The sequence below is a fragment of the Ursus americanus genome, chromosome 16 (assembly GCF_024610735.1).
Source record: "Ursus americanus isolate L20-20 chromosome 16, mUrsAme1.1.p, whole genome shotgun sequence".
Classification (NCBI taxonomy): domain Eukaryota; kingdom Metazoa; phylum Chordata; class Mammalia; order Carnivora; family Ursidae; genus Ursus; species Ursus americanus.
This window is the reverse complement of record NC_142142.1, coordinates 761,179-777,756: the sequence shown is the minus strand read 5'-3', so window position 1 is coordinate 777,756 and position 16,578 is coordinate 761,179. Positions and strand designations below refer to the sequence as shown.

The 16,578-nt window shown below is 37.5% G+C and overlaps 1 protein-coding gene across 10 annotated transcripts in view; it reads right to left on the bottom strand.

Moving 5' to 3' along the window:
- The window catches only part of SBF2 (SET binding factor 2), a 460,355-nt gene that overhangs the window by 140,879 nt on the left and 302,898 nt on the right, over window positions 1-16,578 (bottom strand). The gene's annotated exons all lie outside the window — the stretch shown is intronic.

Below are 16,578 nucleotides of genomic sequence, written 5' to 3'. Positions count from 1 at the left end.
TGGATACTGCCCCTCTCCTGCCCCAGCAGACACCTGGGGAAGTACAATAGAGGATCACTGAAGGACACCAGACCTAGTTGAAGGTTGGTGTACCATACTGAAAATGAGTAAAATTAAGTAAAATATTACATAAAGAATGTTAAAGACACCTAGCCCTCTTATGCTACTGGGCTCCTAGAATTCTGGCAGCTAGATCTTTACATTCCCAGTAGGACATAAGAAAATTTTCTGGGAAATCTGAATAGCTCCCTAACACTACTCCCATCCTGCAAAAGGAAAAAAGAATTAAAGATATTGATATTGAGGGTTCCCAAATAAGTAGACAACTAAAGATTGCCAGACATCTGAACAAAGCTTCTAATATAAAAGACAAAGACCAAAAGACAATAATTGGCCAAAGGAATTATGGAAAGACAGAACCATGAAAGGATAAGAAAACTTCTCTTTTTCTCTCTCTCACACACATGTGCACATGCACATAATCGATATCCTCAGAGAGATATGTGAAATTATTACATTCATGAAACAAAATCAGAATACTAAAAAGGGAATATTGAGAAACTAAAATGTGTTCTTGGATAGAAAACATGATAGCTGGAATGAAAATTTAATAGAAGGGTTGGAAGATACTGAGATAATCTCCCAAAAGGTAAAGCAAAAAAGCAGAGACTGAAAACAGTAGTGAAAAGAAAAGAAAATAAGAGGATTGTTCCAGGGAGGTCAACATCTGAATAGTATATCACAGAAGATTCAATTAAGAAAATGAAGGGAAAGAAATCCAAGAAAACAATTCAAGTATCACCCAGCATTTAAGGACAGACTGAAAGGGCCTATCAAGTACCCAGAACAACACATGCAAATAGCCCAATGGCATCAGGGAACATTTTAAAAGACAGGAGTCGAAAAGAAGACCCTATGAATTTCCACAGAGAAAAACACAAGTTTCATGTGTAGAGTAAAAAAGTGCAAGCATGGCTGAATGAGGGAAATTTATCAATTTAATCCTACTTATCAACACATTAAGGGAGAGAAAAACATAGCATTATAATAGGTGCTGAAAAGCCATCAAAATATTTATCAACCAATACACATAATAATTAAAAGGGGAATAGGAAAAAAAGATTATATATATATAATACTTATGTGTATATATATATATAAAAATATATATAATATATATAAATAATACTTATTTGGCTTTAGTAAATATTCCTTATTTTATATTTATATATTTATATTTATATAAATATTTTATATTTTATATAATATATAATATAAAAATAAGATATAAAATAAAGAATATTTATTAAAGCCAAATAAGTATTATCCTAAATGACAAAACACTAACCATTTCAGTTAGGAATGAGAGATGACTTCTATGAGATATTTTATTTAACACTGTCTTAGAGGCTTTGGCAAATACAATCAGACATGAGAATGAAACAAATGGTATAAACACAGGCAAAGAAGGAATAAAACTATCTTTTTGGGGGACTGGTACTATTGTATGCCTCAAAAACCCAAGATTTAATAGAACACTAAGATTAATAAGAGAACTTGGTAAAATGGATAAATATGAGATAAATATACAAAATCAATAACGTTATATTTCTCATTTTTAAAATTTTTATTTATTTATTCATTTATTTATTTTTGAGAGAGAAAGAGAGAAAGCGTGTGCAAGGAGGAGGTACAGACGGGGAGAGAGAGAGAATCTCAAGCAGGCTCCATGCCCAGTGAAGAGCCTGACACAGGGTTCAATCTCAGGACTTTGAGATCATGACCAGAGCTGAAATCAAAAGCCAGATGCTTAACTCACTAAGCCACCCAGGCACCCCAATATCTTTGATTTATTTTAGCAAAAAGCAACTAGAAATGGAAATGGGATTCATAGTAGCAACACGAACTATAAATAGTATGGAATACAATTAACAAAGCAAAATATTTATAAGAAGAAAGCTTTAAAAACTTATAAAAAGGAAAAACAAAAATTGAAAGATACTAGTTACTGGGGGCAGAAAGACTTAATATATTAAAATATTAATTCTCCACAAATTAACATATAAATTACATGCAATTTTAATTGATTTGCATTCTCAATTTTAATTTTTATTGGAAATTGAATATTATCACCTTAATATTTATACGAAAGAATCAATGGCCAGGAATGGCTAAAAAAGAACAAAAAAAAGAATATCAGTGTAGGATAATTTGCCTTATAAGGTATCAGAACATAATAAAGTCCCTTACTCAAATTAATATTAGTTTAGATATACATAAATATCCATGGAGTAGAATAAGAAATCCAGAAATAAATCATAATATGTATGAGAATTCCATATATGATAAATGTGGTAATTCAATTCGGTGGGAAAGCTATAAATTATTTAATATGCTAACATTAACTGGCTATCCTTTTAGAAGAAAATAAAATTGGACACTTATAATATAATATACAATGCAATTATAAAAATAGCTTCCAGATGGAAAAAAATCTAACAAGAACATTTAGACAACACACATATCTTGGGAATGAAGAAAACAAAGTGAAAATATATAGAAGCTATTTAAAAAAACAGCTAAAATCTGAGCAAAAAATTAAAAGTTTTGTTATGGCAAAAGATAAAATACAAAGCCAATAAATAATGTGTTTGGGGTAAAAATTGTAAAGGGCAATATTTATTTTAAATAAAGTGCTTTTACAAAATGGCCCGAAAAAGTCAAACAACCCAAAAGAAAAACGGGCAAGAGGTATGCATAAGCAAGCCACAAAAGAACAACTTTGGAAAGGTCAAACAAACATCTAAATTGATGACAAAATTCATTTATAGTCATGAAGTGCAAATCAAAGAAACAATGAGGTTAGTTGTTTGACTGGATACTGGTTGATTCATTCATTCCTGATTCACATACTCCATAAATAGTCATTGAAGCTTTCTACGGTCCAAGCACTGTGTTAGGTACTAGATATCAGAAGTGAACTAAACCAAGTCCTTTATATGTACTTTCTGCCATATCGTCTTAGCCCATCTGGAAAACAGCAAACATTGAAAAGAGCTACTGAACCTTATACCTATTTTTGGCAGAGATATGGAGAAGAAGATAGTCTCAATAACTGCTGAAAGAAACATGAATCATAACAGCTTTTATGAAAAGCAATCTGGCAATACCTTTAAAACTAAATATACATATAGCCTTTGATTTAGCAATTCCATTCCTAGGAATCTAACCCACAGAAATATAAAACTACTAGTGCATAACGACATATGCACAAGACTGTTTATTGAAGCTTTGTTTAACATGGGAAAAAAACTGGACAGAAGGTGAATTCACATCAACAGATAAATGTTTCCAAAAAATTGAATTGCTATCACATCATGAAATGATATGCAGTTATTATAATGAATGCCTTAGAGACCTGGTTCCTAAACTGTGAGATGAGTCATCCTGGGGTGCTACATTAAAATCACAGGAGTGATATGGTATAATTTTAATTTTTAGGGGAAACAGCATCTTTCAACATCTCTTAACATTTCACGAACAACTAGCTTGAAGTAATTCATGGTTTCAATTAGAGCGTGCTACCGCAGCTTATATTTATGAAGCTGGTATTCAATGGTTGTTGTGATGCAAAAGCAAATACTATGCAAAAGGCAAGGTGGAGGAGGGAGTGAAGACGGCGGAGGAGTAGGGGACCCCTTTTTCAGCTGATCCCCTGAGGTGAGCTGGATAGGTACCAGACCATCCTGAGCATCCACGGAATCAGCCTGAGACGCAGGAAGATACACCTGGAACTCTACAAATGAACATCTCCAGCGCTGAGTATTGAGATACGAAGCCGCGCACAGATATCGGATGATAAACTAAAGGGGTAGGGAGCCGCCGCGTCTGGGCGCCAGGAAGCGGTAGCCACCTGCACGGGGGAGCGGGCGGAATCGCAGACTGGCACACGCGAGAGAGCAGACTGAGATCGTGAGCCAGGGAACGCGCTCGACCAGCCTGAGGGCTACAGCTTCTGAGCCTGCGGGGGCGGCTGGTGGTGTTAGGAACACAAAGGACAGAGACACTCCGGCCCTGGAAGTGAGGAATGGGATGCCGGGTGTGGGGCGCACATCCCGGGACACTGTAGGGTTTAGCAGCACCAATAGAAACAGAGTTAAAGTGGCCAGAACATCAGTAGAGGGCGGTCTGCGATCCCTCTGTTCTGAGACAGGCTGGGATTGGGGCCACTGCTGCTCTGACTCTCAGAAGAGGCACAGCAAACCGCCAGGGAAAGCAGCCAGAGAACAAAAGCCTGGAAATACCGGCTCACAGTGTGCCCATCCCCAACCCCCCTTGCAGGGGACACGGAGACTCTACCCAAACAGGGTTGCCTGAGTATTGGCGCGGCAGGCCCCTCCCCCAGAAGGCAGGCTGAAAAATCAAGAAGCCCACATCCCTAAGGTCCCTATAAAACAAGTGTGCACTGCCTGGGACCTGGCCAATAACTTGGGCTCTGGACAACCCCGCAACCTCTCCTCATCAGAATGATGAGAAGGAGAAATCCCCCCCAGGAAAGAAAAGACAATGAGGGGGCGCCTGGGTGGTGCAGTCGTTAGGCGTCTGCCTTCGGCTCAGGGCGTGAATCCAACGTTATGGGATCGAGCCCCACATCAGGCTCCTCCGCTGGGAGCCTGCTTCTTCCTCTCCCACTCCCCCTGCTTGTGTTCCCTCTCTCGCTGGCTGTCTCTATCTCTGTCAAATAAATAAATCAAATCTTTATAAAAAAAAAAAAAGAAAAGACGATGAGTCTGTGGCCTCTGCCACAGAACTAACGGATATGGATATAACCAAATTATCAGAAAAGGAGTTCAGAGTAACAATGGTCAAGATGATGTGTAGACTTGAAAAAAGTATTAATGAAAATGTTAATGAGAATATAGAATCTCTAAGGGCAGAAATGAGAGTGAATCTGGCAGAAATTAAAAATTCTATGAATCAAATGCAGTCAAAACTAGAGGCTCTGACAGCCAGGGTGAATGAGGCAGAAGAACGTATCAGCGAATTGGAGGATGGGTTAGTAGAAGAGAAAGTTAGAATAGAAAATTGGATTAAAAAAATCCAATCTCAACAATGTAGGTTACAGGAGATTACTGACTCAATGAAACATTCCAATGTCAGAATCATGGGCATCCCTGAGGGGGTGGAGAAAAACAGAGGTCTAGAAGAGATATTTGAACAAACTGTAGCTGAAAACTTCCCTAATCTAGCAAGGGAAACAAACATTCGTGTCCAAGAGGCAGAGAGGACCCCTCCCAAGCTCAACCACGACAAACCTACGCCACATCATGTCATAGTGCAATTCGCAAATATTAGATCCAAGGATACAGTATTGAAAGCGGCCAAGGCAAAGAAATTTCTCACGTACCAAGGCAAAGGTATCAGAATTACGTCAGACCTGTCTACACAGACCTGGAATGAGAGAAAGGGTTGGGGGGGGGGTGCATTTTTAAAGCTCTTTCAGACAAAAACATGCAGCCAAGGATCCTTTATTCAGCAAGGCTGTCATTCAGAATTGATGGAGAGATAAAGACCTTCCAGAATCGCCAGTCATTGACTAATTTCGTAACCATGAAACCAGCCCTACAGGAGATATTAAGGGGGGTTCTATAAAAGTAAAAAGGCCCCAAGAGTGATACAGAACAGAAAGTCACAATCTATGGAAACAAAGACTTTACAGGCAACATGGCATCATTAAAATCATATCTCAATAATCAGTCTCAATGTAAATGGCCTAAATGCTCCCATAAAGTGCCACAGGGTTGCAGATTGGATAAAAAGACATGACCCATCCATCTGCTGTCTACAAGAGACTCATTTTGAACCTAAAGATACATTCAGACTGAAAGTAAAGGGATGGAATACCATCTTTCATGCCATTGGACCTCAAAAGAAAGCTGGGGTAGCAATTCTCATATCAGACAGATTGGATTTTAAATTAAAGACTATAGTTAGAGATACAGAAGGGCACTATATTATTCTTAAAGGACATATCCAACAAGTGGATGTGACAATTATAAATATATATGCCCCCAACAGGGGAGCAGCAAGATACACAAGCCAACTCTTAACCAGAATAAAGAGACATATAAATAAAAATATGTTAATAGTAAGGGACCTCAACACTCCACTATCAGAAATAGAGCACATAAGCAGAAAATCGACAAACAAACAAGAACTTTGAATGCCATAATCGATGAGTTGGACCTCATAGACATATATAGGACACTACACCCCAGAACCAAAGAATACTCATTCTATTCTAATGCTCATGGAACATTCTCAAGAAGAGACCATGTTCTGGGTCACAAAACAGGTCTCAACCGATACCAAAAGACTGAAATTATTCCCTGCATATTCTCAGACCACAATGCTTTGAAACTGGAACTCAACCACAAGGAAAAATTTGGAAAAAACTCAAACACTTGGAGACTAAGAACCATCCTGCTCAAGAATGATTCGATAACCCAGGAAATCAAAAATCAATTTAAACAATTTATGGAGACCAATGAGAATGAAAACACAACGGTCCAAAACCTATGGGATACTGCAAAGGACGTCCTAAGGGGAAAAAATATAGCCATCCAAGCCTCACTCAAAAGAATAGAAAAATCTAAAATGCAGTTTTTATATTCTCACCTCAAGAAGCTGGAACAGCAACAGAGGGACAGGCCTAATCCATGCACGAGAAAGCAGTTGATGCACGAGAAAGCAGTTGATCAAGATTAGAGCACAGATCAATGAATTAGAAACCAGGAGTACAGTAGAGCATATCAACAGAACTAGAAGCTGGTTCTTTGAAAGAATAAATAAAATTGACAGACCACTGGCAAGACTTATCCAAAAGAATAGAGAAAGAACCCAAATTAATAAAATTATGAATGAAAAGGGAGAGGTCACAACCAACACCAATGAAATTCGAAGGATTATTAGAAACTTTTATCAACAGCTTTATGCCAATAAATTAAGCAATCTGGAAGAGATGGAGGGCTTCCTGGAAACCTATAAACTACCAAGACCAAAATAGGAAGAAATTGATTTTTTAAACAGGCCAATTAATTATGAAGAGATTGAAACAGTGATAAACAACCTTCCAAAAAACAAAACTCCAGGCCCAGATGGTTTTCCTGGAGAATTCTACCAAACATTCAAAGAAGAAATAATACCTATTCTCCTAAAGCTATTTCAAAAAATAGAAACAGAAGGAAAGCTACCAAACTCATTCTATGAGGCCAATATTACCTTGAGCCCCAAACCAGGCAAAGACCCCATCAAAAAGGAGAATATCAGACCGATTTCCCTAATGAATATGGACGCCAAAATCCTCAACAAGATCCTGGCAAATAGAATCCAAGAGTACATTAAAAGGATTATCCATCATGAACAAGTGGGATTCATCCCTGGGATGCAAGGGTGGTTCAACATTTGCAAAACTATCAGTGTCATAAATTTTATCAGCAAGAAAAAAGCCAAAAATCATATGATTCTCTCAATAGATGCAGAAAAAGCATTTGACAAAATACAGCATCCTTTCCTGATTAAAACCCTTCAGAGTGTAGGGATAGAGGGTACATTCCTCAATCTCATAAAAATCATCTATGAAAAGCCTACAGCAAATATCATTCTCAACGGGGAAAAGCTGGAAGCCTTTCCCTTAAGATCAGGAACACGACAAGGATGCGCACTCTCGCCACTATTATTCAACATAGTACTAGAAGTCCTTGCAACAGCAATCAGACAACAAAAAGGGATAAAAGGTATCCAAATCAGCAAAGAAGAAGTCAAACTGTCTCTCTTCGCAGATGACATGATACTCTATATGGAAAACCCAAAAGAAGCCACTCCCAAACTATTAGAAGTTATAGAGCAATTCAGTAATGTGGGGGATACAAAATCAATGCTCAGAAGTCAGTTGCATTTCTATACAGGAACAATGAGACTGAAGAAAGAGAAATTAGGGAATCCATCCCATTTACAATTGCACCAAAAACCATAGTTACCTTGGAATTAACTTAACCAGAGACGTAAAGGATCTATATTCTAGAAACTACAAATCACTCTTGAAAGACATTGAAGAAGACACAAAAAGATGGAAAAATATTCCATGCTCATGGATCGGAAGAATTAACATAGTTAAAATGTCCATGCTACCCAGAGCAATCTACACTTTCAATGCTATCCCGATCAAAATACCAATGACATTTTTCAAAGAACTGGAACAAATAGCCCTTAAATTTGTATGGAACCAGAAAAGGCCCCGAATTGCCAAAGAACTGTTGAAAAGGAAAAACAAAGCTGGGGGCATCACAATGCCAGATTTCAAGCTGTACTACAAAGCTGTGATCACAAAGACAGCATGGCACTGGCACAAAAAGAGACACATAGACCAATGGAACAGAATAGAGAACCCAGAAATGGACCCTCGGCTCTTTGGGCAACTAATCTTTGACAAAGCAGGAAAAAACATCCAGTGGAAAAAAGACAGTCTGTTCAATAAATGGTGCTGGGAAAATTGGACAGCTACGTGCAAAAGAATGAAACTTGACCACTATCTCACACCATACACAAAAATAAACTCCAAATGGATGAAAGACATCGATGTGAGACAGGAATCCATCAAAATCCTAGAGGAGAACATAGGTAGCAACCTCTACGACATCGGCCAAAGCAACCTTTTTCATGACACATTTCCAAAGGCAAGAGAAACAAAAGATAAAATGAACTTGTGGGACTTCATCAAGATAAAAAGCTTCTGCACAGCCAAGGAAACAGTCAAAAAAAGTAAGAGGCAGCCCACGGAATGGGAGAATATATTTGCAAATGATGCTACAGATAAAAGAGTGGTATCCAAGATCTATAAAGAACTTCTCAAACTCAATACAGGAGAAACAAATAAACAAATCAAAAAATGGGCAGAAGATATGAACAGGCACTTTTCTAATGAAGACATACAAATGGCTAACGGACACATGAAAAAATGTTCAAAATCATTAGCCATCAGGGAAATTCAAATCAAAACCACACTAAGATACCACCTTATGTCTGTTAGAATGGCAAAAATTGACAATACAAGAAACAACAATTGTTGGAGAGGATGTGGAGAAAGGGGATCCCTCCTACATTGTTGGTGGGAATGCAAGTTGGTACAGCCACTCTGGAAAACAGTGTGGAGGTCCCTTAAAAAGTTAAAAATTGAGCTACCCTATGATCCAGCCATTGCACTACTGGGTATTTACCCCAAAGATACAGACATAGTGAAGAGAATGGCCATATGCACCCCAATGTTCATAGCAGCTCTGTCCACAATAGCTAAATCGTGGAAGGAGCCGAGATGCCCTTCAACAGATGACTGGATTAAGAAGTTGTGGTCCATATATACAATGGAATATTTCTCAGCTATCAAAAAGAACGATTTCTCAACATTTGCTACAACATGGACGGCACTGGAGGAGATAATGCTAAGTGAAATTAGTCAAGCAGAGAAAGACAACTATCATATGATGTCTCTCATCTATGGAACATAAGAACTAAAATGATCAGTAGGGGAAGAAAGGGATAAAGAAGGGGGGGTAATCAGAAGGGGGAATGAAGCATGAGAGACTATGGACTATGAGAAACAAACTGAGGGCTACAGAGGGGAGGGGGGTGGGGGAATGGGATAGGCTGGTGATGGGTAGTAAGGAGGGCACGTATTGCATGGTGCACTGGGTGTTATACGCAACTAATGAATCATCGAACTTTACATCGGAAACCAGGGATGTACTGTATGGTGACTAACATAATATAATAATAAAAAAATATGAAAAAAAAAAGCAAGGTGGGAAATGGAATGTAGGCGGTGCAAACCATGGTTTGAACAACTGTTCAGTACTTAGCAGCACACATGTCACTAGCAAGCAATTGCAGTCATTTAAAAATGAAATAAAAGTATTGATTTTTAGAATTTAGGTGTATTTTTTCCTAAACATGCAGAGCATATTTTCAGTTGTGAGAACATAAGTACACATTAAGTTGGTCTTGACTACTTAGTAAGTGAAACCGTTAGGCATTTCTTTTGGCCCAGGAGGCACCAAGGAAAAAAGTGCTGAGATATTAAGAACTCTGTAAACTCAGGAAGTTTGGGAACATTTTAAATCTGTAGCTTGAGAAGTTAAAAATGAAAGAATAAAACTTAAAAGCAGATGAAAGGAAATAATAAAAATAGACCAGAAACTAAACAGAAAACAAAGATACAAAAGCAAAGGGTTTGACTAACACATTTACGACAATCAAAGATGGCATCAGAGTAGTAGGACTCTGGCCTCCTCTCGTCCCACAAACACAATGGGATAACCCTCAACACATCCTAAATACTCCAGAAATTGACCTGAAGACTGAGAGAAGAAACGCTACAACTAAAGAGAGACAAGAAGCCACATGGAAGAAAACAGAAAGTGAGGAGACATGCTTTAGGGGAGAAACAGATTGAGGGAGCTGTGGAGGGGAGGGAGCTGTGGTTGCGGGGAAGCGAGAGGGAGACAGAGAGAGGAGCACAGGGGAACACACAAGGACAAAGTGCTCTTAACGAGCAGTGGGTGTTATATAAGACTGATGAATCACTGAACTCTACCTCTGAAACTAATAATATACTATATGTTAATTAATTGATTTTAAATAAAAATAAATAAATACAAACACCCAGTGGGGGGGGAAAAAAGAGAAAAAATAAAATAAAGGTCAGCAGACCCCTGAGATAGAGCCCCAAGGGCACTGGCCTGCTCTTAGAATGAAGGCAGACAAACAAGAGAAGACAGCACGGAAACCGATCTGAGGAATGTTTGGGGCAATACAGTAGGATTATTTGCTCCTCTTGGAGAGTGTCCCTGGAAGGCAATGCTCAAAGAGACACCTCTCTGGAACAGGGATGCTGGCCAATGCCATTTTTCTCCACCGCCCCCGAGCATAAACACAGAGCCACCTGAGGGAAGCAACTGGGGGTGGGGGGATACCAGCTGCCTAACTTGCTTACACCAAGCTCCACCCCTCTATGCTCTAGCGGGACTGCCCTTCTAAGTCAAACTTGCCTCAGTCCCTGTGTGGCAGGACCCTCCCTCAGAAGACCAGCACAAAACCCTGGCCCACACCATGTCTCTGAACAGAGAGTTCTCCAGGCACTCATGTCTCACGGAAGTGGTGTCAGGTCTCATTTCACAAGCAGACCAGAGCTTACCTAGTTAAAATTGCCACATTCAGGCCAGGGACCACACACTGCCCGCAACAGGCAAGGAGAGCCTCTCCAGATGATGGCCCGAAGGACAGAGCATCCAGAACACAACAGAGTGTACACAGCACACTCTGGAGACACTCCCTGAAGCTCTAGGCCCTGGGTACTACATGACCTCTTCTTCATAAGGCCATTACTTTCAGGAGCAGGAGACATAACTGGCTTTTCTAACATAGAGAAAAAGGCAGAGACTGAAACACAATGAGAAGACGGAGGAATTTATCCCAAATGAAAGAACAAGGATAAGGCAATGGCCATAGGTCTAAGTGAAATCGATGTAAGTAACATGCCTAATGGAGAATTTAAAGCAACAATAATAAGAATATTCACTGGGCTTGAGAGAAGAATAGAAGACATCAGTGAGACCCATACAACACAAATAAGAGTTAAAAAAGAATCAATCAGAGATGAAGAATGCAATAAATGAGATTGGAAACACACCTGATGCAATGAACAGCAGGCTGAAAGAAGCAGAGGACTAAATTAGTGACATAGAATACAAAATAGCAGAAAATAACAAAGCTGCACAAAAGAGAGAAAGACTTATGCAACATGAGAATAGATTGGCAAGTCAGTGATTCCATCAAATGTAATAACATCTGTATTATAGTAGTCTTGGAAGAAAAAGGGACAGAAAAGGGGACAGAAAATTTATTTTTAATAATAAAGAAATAATAGCAGAAAACTTCCCTATTCTGGAGAAGGAAACAGACATCCAGACCCAGGAGGCACAAAGAACACCCATGAAAATCAACAAAAGTAAGCCAACACCAAGACATATTGTAATTAAATTTGCAAAATATAGTTATAAAGGAAAAATCTTAAGAGCAGCAATACAAAAGAAGTCCTTGACCTAGTAGGAAAACCCATAAAGCTAGCTGGAGATTTCTGGCTTGCCAGAAGCCAGTGGCATGATATATTCAAACTGCTGAGTAGGAAAAATGTGCAGCCACGAATACTCTATCTGGAAAAGCTATCATTCAGAATAGAAGAAAAGAGTTTCCCAGACTAACAAAAACTGAAGGAGTTCATGACCACTAAACCAAACCTACAAGAAATTTTAAAGGGGACTTTTTGAGTACAAAGGAGAGACCAAAAATGACAAAGGCAAGACAGGTTCAGAGAAAATCTCCAGAAACAATAAAACAAGTAATAAAATGACAATACATACATATCTATCAATAATTACTTTGAATGTAAATGGACTAAACGCTCCAATCAAAAGACACGGGGTGTCAGAATGAATAAAAAAACAAGATCCATTTATATCCTGCCTACAAGAGACTCATTTTAGACCTAAAGATACCTGCAGATTGAAACTGAGAGGGTGGAGAAACATTTATCACACAAATGGATGTCAAATGAAGGCTGGAGTAGCATCATTCGTATCAGACAAACTGGACTTTTCTGTTCTTGTATTGTTTTTACCTTGCTGTGATATCAGGGTAGTACTGGCCTGATGGAATGATTTTGAGTATATTCCCTCTATTCCATTATTTGTAAGATTTTGATAAAGATTGTCATTAATTATTTTTTTTAAACGTCTGGTAGAATTTCCCAGTGAAACCATGTGGTCTTGGGCTTTTCTGTGCTGTGAGATTTTCAATTTCTAATTCACTTTTCTTTTTTTTTTTTTTTTTAAGATTTTATTTATTTATTCGACAGAGATAGAGACAGCCAGTGAGAGAGGGAACACAAGCAGGGGGAGTGGGAGAGGAAGAAGCAGGCTCATAGCAGAGGAGCCTGATGTGGGGCTCGATCCCATAACGCCGGGATCACGCCCTGAGCCGAAGGCAGATGCTTAACCGCTATGCCACCCAGGCGCCCCTCTAATTCACTTTTCATTCTAGTTATTGTTCTAAGATTTCCCAGAAGATTCCAGATTTATGATTCAATCTTGGTAACTTGTGAATTTTTAGGAATTATCTGTTTTTCCCCTAAGTTATCTGATTTGTTGGTATATAGTTATTTATAGTAATCTTTTATCACACTATGTATTTCTGTGGTTATCTGTTGTATTATTTACTCTTCCATTTCTCATTTTGGTTTTTGAGTCCTCTCCCTCTTTTTTCTTAGTTAATGTAGTTACAGCATTACCAATTTTGTTTAGTCTTTTGGAAAAATTGTCATGACTTTCGAGCTTATGTTATTGTTTGTTCTGGTCTCTATTTTACTTATTTCTGATTTTTGCTTGTTCTTTCCTTCCTCTACTAAACTTCAACTAAGTTTCTTCTTTTTCTAGTTCCTTGTGGTATAATGTTAAGCTGTTTTTACTTTTATTCCTAATACAAGAATTTATAGCATGAATTTCACTCTAACATCTGCTTTTGCTGCATCCCAGGTTTTAGAACATGGTGTTTTCTTCTTCATTTGAGATTATCCTGATTTGTTGTTTGATTTCTTATTTGGCCCACTGCTTATGCAGTAGTGTGTTCTTTAATATTTACATATTAAATATTTAATATTTATGTTGTAGATTTTCCAGCTTTATCGTTGACCTTTAGTTTTGTACCATTGTGGTTGGAAAATATATGTGTTATGATTTCAATCTTCTTAAATTTGTAATACTTGTTATGTCCCTTTTTATGTGATTTAACCAGGGGATTCTTCTGTGTGTACTAGAAGAAAACGTGCATTCTGTTTTTTCTTGGATGGAATGTTTTATATATATCTTTTAGAACAATGTATTCTGAACATGCTTCAAGTAAAAAATGTTCTTGTTGAAAAAAATAATAACTTCAACTAAGGGTACTTGTTTAAAATAAAGCATATCAGAGGGGAGGTGAGTGGAGGGATGCGTGAAACAGGTGATGGAGATTAAGGGTACATTAATCAGGATGAGCACTGAGTATGCATAGAACTGCTGAATCACTATGTTGTACACCTGAAACTAATACAACTTATGTTAACTATATTGGAATTAAAATTTTTTTTAAAAAGCAAAGGGTTTGTAGAGTAATAAAATTGGCAAAACCAATTTTAAAAAGGAAGAAATCCACAACAAACAAATTCTAGGAAAAAATTACCAGATAAACTCAAGGAAAAATTACTAATCTGAATAGTTTATAACTGGAAATTTAAAATATTCCTACAAAGAGAACACTAGGTTTAGATGGCTGTACTGCTGAGCTCTAACAAACTTTTAAGGAACATGCTATTTCAATCTAACCTTCACTCTTTCAGATGGGAGATACAGAGGAACAATATCTACTTTATTTTCTTTTTTTAAAAAAAGACTTTATTTATTTTTTTGAGAGAGATAGAGTGAGTGCACGAGGGAGGGCAGGGGCAGAGGGAGAGAGAGAAGCAGACTCCCTGCTGAGTGGGGAGCTGAGGCAGAGCTCGATCCCATGACCCTGAGATCATGACCTGAGCCAAAGTCAGATACTTAACAGACTGAGCCACCTAGGTGCCCCTCTACTTCATTTTCTGACACTAAGTATAATCTTGCTCCAATACCAGTCAAAAACATTAGAGAAATAATAGGCTAATCTCAAATGATGGAAACAATCATGTGAAAAATTCCTAACATATCAAGTTCAATAATTCATGAAAACAACTGATATTTGCAGAGAAAGCATTTCATGAAACTCAATACATATTAATGATAAAAACTCTAAACAAACCAAAAATGGAGAGGACTTTTTTTCCATGCTGTATGATTTTTAATTAGGTATTTTGTTTGTTTTGGAAGAGGCCTTTTTAACCTGATATAGGACATCTAACAAAACCTGATGAGCACCCGGTGTTGTATGTAAGTGCTGAGTCACTGTATTGTACACCTGAGACTAGTACAACATGGTATGTTAAAAATAATAATAATGTAAGATCTCTATTAGAGATCATCTTTAATGATGTGAGATCTTTATTAGAGCTCATCTCTATTTGTATAGAGATACATGTCCCTTGTTCAGCATTTGTATTGTTTGGGAGCTGAAGCTTTTCTATGGAGAACTATTTACTTTTCAATTAATAAAGGATAAGATCCACTCCTAAAAAAGAATAATACTAATAATAAATTAAAAATAAAAGAAAATATTAAATGCTGTTAAAAAAAAACCTTTAGCAAATATAAAGCTCAATAAACTTGAAAAGGTACTATTACTTCTTTTTAATGTTACACTACAAACCCTTGCTACACAATAAGAAAAAGAAATAAAATGAACAAAGTTTGGAAAACCAGGTAAAAGGCACTACTAGATGATATGGATGATACTGGATGATATGACTGCTAACATAAAGAACTAAAAAGAATATGCAAGTTATTATATACAATGAAGTCTGCAACATTAATAAACTTACTATATTCCTACACATCAGACAAAAGCAATTAGGATATGTAATTTTTAAAGATACCATTCACAATAACAACAACAGTAAAAACAAAATGATAGAGCAACCAGGAATAGATCTAACAAAAGACGTATAAAGGCTGTCATGGAGAAAATAATAAAATGCTACTAAAACAAATCAATCAAAACTGAAAGGCAAACTACGGAATGGGAGAAAATACTTGAAAATGATACATCCAATAAAGGGTTACCATCCAAAATAGATAAATAACTTACTAAACTCAACATCCCCCCAAATAATTCAATTAAAAAATGGGCAGAAGACATGAACAGACATTTCTCCAAAGAAGACATACAGCTGGCCAACAGACATGTAAAAAGGTGTCTATCATCACTTTCCATCAGGGAAATGCAAACCAAAACCACAATCACCTCACGCCTGGAAGAATGGCTAGAATCAAATACCCAAGAAAGAACAGGTGTTGAACAGGATGTGGAAAAAAAGGAACCCTTGTGCACTGTTGGTGGGAATGCAAACTGGTAGAGCCACTCTGGAAAACAATATGGAGGTTCCTCAAAAAGTTAAAAATAGAATTACCCTATGATACAGCAACTGCACCGCTGGGTATTTACCCAAAGATACAAAAACACTAATTCAAAGGGATACATGCACCCCTATGTTTACAGAAGCATTATTTACAATAGCCATGATACGGAAGCAGCCTGTGTCCATCCATAGATGAACGGATAAAGAAGATGTGGTATAAATATACAATTGAATATTATTCAGCTATTAAAAAAGAATGACATCTTGCCATTTGCAACAACATGCATGGAGCTAGAAAGTATAATGCTAAGAGAAATAAGTCAATCAGAGAAAGACAAACACCATCTGATTTCACCCTTATGTGGAATTTAAGAACCAAAACAAACGAGCCCAGGGGAAAGAGAGTGAGAGAGAGACAAATGAAGAAACAGACTCTT